The sequence below is a fragment of the Pteropus vampyrus genome, unplaced genomic scaffold (assembly GCF_000151845.1).
Source record: "Pteropus vampyrus isolate Shadow unplaced genomic scaffold, Pvam_2.0 Scaffold551, whole genome shotgun sequence".
Classification (NCBI taxonomy): Eukaryota; Metazoa; Chordata; class Mammalia; order Chiroptera; family Pteropodidae; genus Pteropus; species Pteropus vampyrus.
In genome coordinates this window covers 44270-49581 of record NW_011889332.1, presented here as the reverse complement: position 1 = coordinate 49581, position 5312 = coordinate 44270, and the positions used below count along the sequence as shown (strand labels likewise).

Genomic DNA, 5312 nt, shown 5'->3' with positions numbered 1-5312 from the left:
GGGTTATTCATGTTATAGCAAATGACTGGATTTGCAACTCTTTTTGAACGCTGAATAATATTCCATTATGTCTTGACCACATTTTGTTTGTGCAGATCATCTGTCAGTGGGCATTTGGGTTTTTTCTACATCTTGGCAATTGTGAATAATGTTTCTGTGAACATGGGCGTGCAAATATCTCTTTGAGATCTGCTTTCCGTTTTTTTGTGTGTGCACCCACAAAGGGAATTGCTGGATCGTGGTGTTATTCTGTTCACACTCCTATAACAAAGCACCATAGACAGGCTAGCTATTAACAACAGGAAAGTGTTTTTCAGAGTTCTGGGGGCTGGATGTCTGAGGTCAGGGTGCCAGCATGGTTAAGTTCTGGGGGAGACCCTCTTCCAGGTGGCAGACAGCTGGCCTGTCATTGTATCCAAGCATGGCAGGAGAGCTGATCCCTGGTCTCATCTAAGGGCACTCATCCTGCTCATGAGGGATCCATCCTCATGACCAAGTTACCGCCCAAAGGCACACCATTGGATTTTGAAGATTTCAATATTGGAATTTTAGAAGAACACCAACATTCAGCCTATAGCATACAACATTTTATTTTCCCAGCTGCATTAAATAAGAATTCCCATTTTTTCTAATCCTTTCCTAAACTTATTTCCTATTGTTTTGATGGTACAACATCCTAACGAGTATGAGATAATATCTGATTGTGGTTTAGAGGTGCAGTTCCCTGATGATTAGTGGTGCTGAACATGTCTTTCTGTTTGTTGGTCATTTGTATCATCTTTAGAGAAATGTCTGCTTAAGTCCTTTGCTCATTTTTTAAAACAGGATATTTGGGGTGGTTGTTCTTGTTGAGGTTGTAGCACTTTATGGTACTGTGATTTACAGTAAGAAACCTATATTTGGTCTTCATCCCCATTTCTGACATGAGCTCCCAAAAGCCTTGGAATTTCCTGAGCGATGAGAGCAATGGGAGGATCTCTTGTTGTAACATTTAGTCTCCTGTCCTCAGTTCCTGCAGTCCCTTCAGGGTCTTAAAGGTGAAATGGTGTCTTATTCATAAGAAGCCCTTTAAGTCACAGTTCTGTTTATGTTAGTGAGGTGACTTGGAAACCCCCAGTGATGGGAAGGCTGGTTGTCAGGGGAGCCAACCATATGATTAGAAGGTTGGAACTTAACAGTCCTACCTCCTGACCTCCTGGGAAGAGAGAGGGGCTAGAGATTGAATTGAATCATCAGTGGCCAGTGATTTAATCAGCAGTGCCTATGTAATGAAACTTCCACGAAAACCCAAAAGGAGAGGGTCCTGAGAGCTTCCAGGTTAGTGAACGTGTGGAGGTTGGGGAGCGTGGTGTGCTGGGAGGGGCATGGCAGCTCCTCGCTCTTTCACCATACTTTGCCCTCTGCATTTATTCATCTGGCTGTTCTTGAATTATATTCTTTCATAATAAATGAGTTGTTTAGTAAGTAAAATGTTTATCTCAGTTCTGTGAGCCACTCTAACAAATAAATCGAATCCAAAGAGCAAACCCAAGGAAAGGGTCGTTGAAACCTCTTATCTGTAGCTGGTCTGTCAGAAGCCAGGTGACAGCCTGGAGTCGTGATTAGCATCTGAATGGGAGAGGGAAGGGGTGTTTTTATAGGACAGAACCCTGGTTTTTAGAGTTCTCCCAAAGTATTTTTCGTTTGTATATTGCTGATAATTTGGTGTCCCTGTGGAGTCATCAGTGCCTAGAGTTGACCGGTCTTCTCTCTAGCTGACATCACTCCTGTCTTTTTTCTTGCAGAGATTATGTAAAGAGATCCAGTGATATGATTTCAAGTCATTAGAGACCCTAGCAAAAGGGACATTCTTATTTTTAATACCAAATAAGGAGTTTTAACCTAAAAGTCTCTACACCAAAATTGTTAAAATTCTTTTTCAAAAATATATAATGTAATATTTTATTAGATTCTTTTTCCTTTTTCTTTTTTAATAAACTAATGTGACTCACATTCTTGAAATGCTCAGACCTTGGCAAAACCTATTGCTAGCCTTGTTTCCTAAAACAAACTCTGCCCACCCAGCCAGGAGATCATTATGAACCCGTGGTCTTCCTACTTTGTTGAACTGTTGATATGATTTTATCATGTCTGCATGGGTGTAAACTGATCCATCTGCTCATGTTGGACATTTTGTGGTTTTTCCCTTCCAGCTCCTGCTAAGAGCATTCTTGCACAATTGTCCTGGAATATCCGTGTATGTTTTTCATGAATAAATGCCTGGGAATGGAATTCACATGATACTCAATTTGATAAATTTCATAGCAAGTATTCTAATAGGCATAAATCTGCCTCCACTTACAACACCACACTCTCCATTTTTAAATCTCCTTCATTTTGCCCCATGCTCATAGTATAATTCCCATAGTTTAAAATGAGACAGTATTATGCTACTTGCTAAACCAGGTCTTCTTTCGTCCAAAGTCAGGATTTTAGTTGCCCTCCTGTTAACCTCCCACATGCCCATTACTCCCTATCCTCCACTCGCCTTCCCCAGTCCTGACCCCCTCACCTGGCACCTTGATCTGGCTAGAATACACTGTTATTTCCTAGCATGTTAAGTCTCTGCTCCCATACTCCGCCCACCTGCATTCCTCAGACTGTAAAAAATGCCCCCTTCATCAGCAGAACCACCTTGTCAGGACATGACCTAACTAGTATGTGCAGGGGTGACGGCTGAGGAACACTATCAGTGACATAGACAAGCATGCACACCTCCCTTGAAGTATTTCTTTCTGAGCTCTTGGTGATCTGCACTGCCTGGGTGGGCAGTAGTGCTTTAAGAACATGTCATCTGAGTCTGTGAGTCTAGGTTTAAATCGTGTTTCTCTTCCTATGTAAATGGAGGTTATATACATAAAACCTTTGAGTCTAATCCTTTTATTGAAAAATAGTAGTAATTTCCACCAAAGTTTTTAAAAGCATATGTGCTTTTAGATGACTTAGCATAGTGCACGTTTTATACTAAAGACTCAAAAGTTACTTTTGTGTAATAAATGATATTGTCATATTTATTATGATATCCTTTTGCCTGTACTATATTGTACTTTTTATTTTATAATTTGTTCTCTCACCTTAGTTAACAAATTTTCAAAGCACAGGCTGTGTTATATATATTGTGGGGCACTGTGTACACAGGGAATTGCTCTAGTGGTTTGCTATTGTATAACTGCTGCCATAAAATCATAATGGTGACCTTTGGCTTCCTTCTCGTAGTCTTCTTTATAATGTTACGTATTTTCTTGACCTGATACTTCAGAAGTCAATGATCCCAGTATAGTTTCCAGCTCCCTTGTCGTGTGATCTTTCTGAAAGTTCTTTCTTTATTCTTATGGGGGAATATTTACCATTTAATGGAGTATAATTTTCTATACTACAGACTTCTGTTACTTATTGCTGGTTTATCATGGTTTCCTAGAGTTACCTGTTATTTATTGCTGGTTTATCATGCTTTCCTAGAACATTTTACTTAATAACTTTTATTTTGATGTGGAGATGATGGTCTTTTAGCATGTATTATGCAATATAACTAACATGCATCACTTGTTGATGTTCTAAAATGCCTATTCTTAATGGGTACAGATAGTTTTATAACAGGTATTTAGAAAAATATTTTGTTCTTAAAATAATTTTAAAAATTGTTTTTAATGTTATATTTGTTCTACAATTTTAAACTGCCCATTATTTAAATTACTTAAATAATCTTATTTGTATTATTTACCATTACAATGTTATTTGTTCTTTGGCATTAATTTATGTGTAATATGTATAAAATATGTATAATTTTTTTCTCAGTTATGAGATAGCAGTATGGTTACTGTAAATTGGCATATATTTTGGGGTCATGGTAGAAAAATACCTTTCTTTGAGAGCTATCATAAGTTTGCACAACGTGTTTTTATCATAAGGTGTTTAAAACTAGGCTGCCCTAAAATTAATTTGAGTTACATACAACCACTATTTTGTTAGCAAAGAACCCTATTTTCTCACTGTTTTTAAAAATTCGAGTACCATGGTTGGGAAGTTTTATAACTTCAGTATAACTGTACTTTTGGTGTCATATTATTTTTACATGAAACATTTATTTAGAAACTGTAGTTAATAGGATATCTGTGGTTGTTTATATCTTGTAGACATCTCTCCTCCACATGTGATCAAGCTATTACAACCAACAACAACCAGTGATAAAGGAGAAGTATTTCGAACAGTGATGTTTGGTGGACCAGAAAGCCATGTAATCAAAGACTTTTACTTAAGGGAAATCAAGGAAAATATGCAAGCCTTTGAGTGTCAGTGGAGAGATGATGAAAGAAATTATAAAAGAATGCCTATAACCCATAGAAAACATCTCACTGATAGAAGAGATCAACACGGTAGAAAGGATGCAGGAAACAAGCCTATTGGAAATAGGCTGAGATTCAGCTTTCAGGATGAACTGCAGATATTTCATACTGAAGGGAACATTTATGGATGTAATCTGGCTGAGAACTCTGTCAGCAACACCTGCTCAGTCCAAGCCAACATTTCTAATAACTATAGGAATGATTTTAGGCATCTTTCAGTGTTGACAAAAGACAAGAAAGAATGCAGGATAAAACCTTACAAATGTAATGAGTGTGGCAAAGCCTTTAGTATGCATTCAAGACTAATTTACCACCAGGTAATCCATAGTAGAGAAGGACCTCACAAATGTAATGAGTGTGGCAAAGCCTTTAGTGTGCCTTCAAGCCTATTTAGACATCAGGTAATCCATAGTGGAGAGAAACCTTACAAATGTAATGACTGTGGCAAGGCTTTTAGTGAAAAATCAAACCTTGCATGCCATCGGAGAATACATACTGGAGAGAAGCAATGCAAATGTAATGAATGTGGCAAAGCTTTTAGTGTGAGTTCAAGCCTAAGTAGACATCAGATAATCCACACTGGAGAGAAACCTTACAGATGTAATGAGTGTGGCAAGGCTTTCCGTAGAAAATCATACCTTGCAAGTCATCAATGCATTCATACTGGTGAAAAACCTTACAAATGTAACGAGTGTGGCAAGGTTTATATTTACAAATCAAACCTTGCACGTCATCAGAGCATTCACACTGGTGAAAAACCTTCCAACTGTAATGATTGTGGCAAAGTCTTTAGTGAAAAATCAAACCTTGCATGCCATCGGAGCATACATACTGGAGAGAAGCGATACAAATGTAATGAGTGTGGCAAAGCTTTTAGTGTGAGTTCAAGCCTAAGTAGACATCAGATAATCCACACTGGAGAGAAACCTT

At 38.1% G+C, this 5312-nt stretch overlaps 1 pseudogene across 1 annotated transcript in view; it reads left to right on the top strand.

Moving 5' to 3' along the window:
- LOC105308116 overlaps positions 1-5312 on the top strand; it is a 23227-nt pseudogene that overhangs the window by 13884 nt on the left and 4031 nt on the right. Inside the window, exon 4 of the transcript XR_002777942.1 lies at positions 4173-5251. The product of XR_002777942.1 is annotated as a zinc finger protein 160-like (transcript). The remainder of the gene's footprint in view (positions 1-4172; positions 5252-5312) is intronic.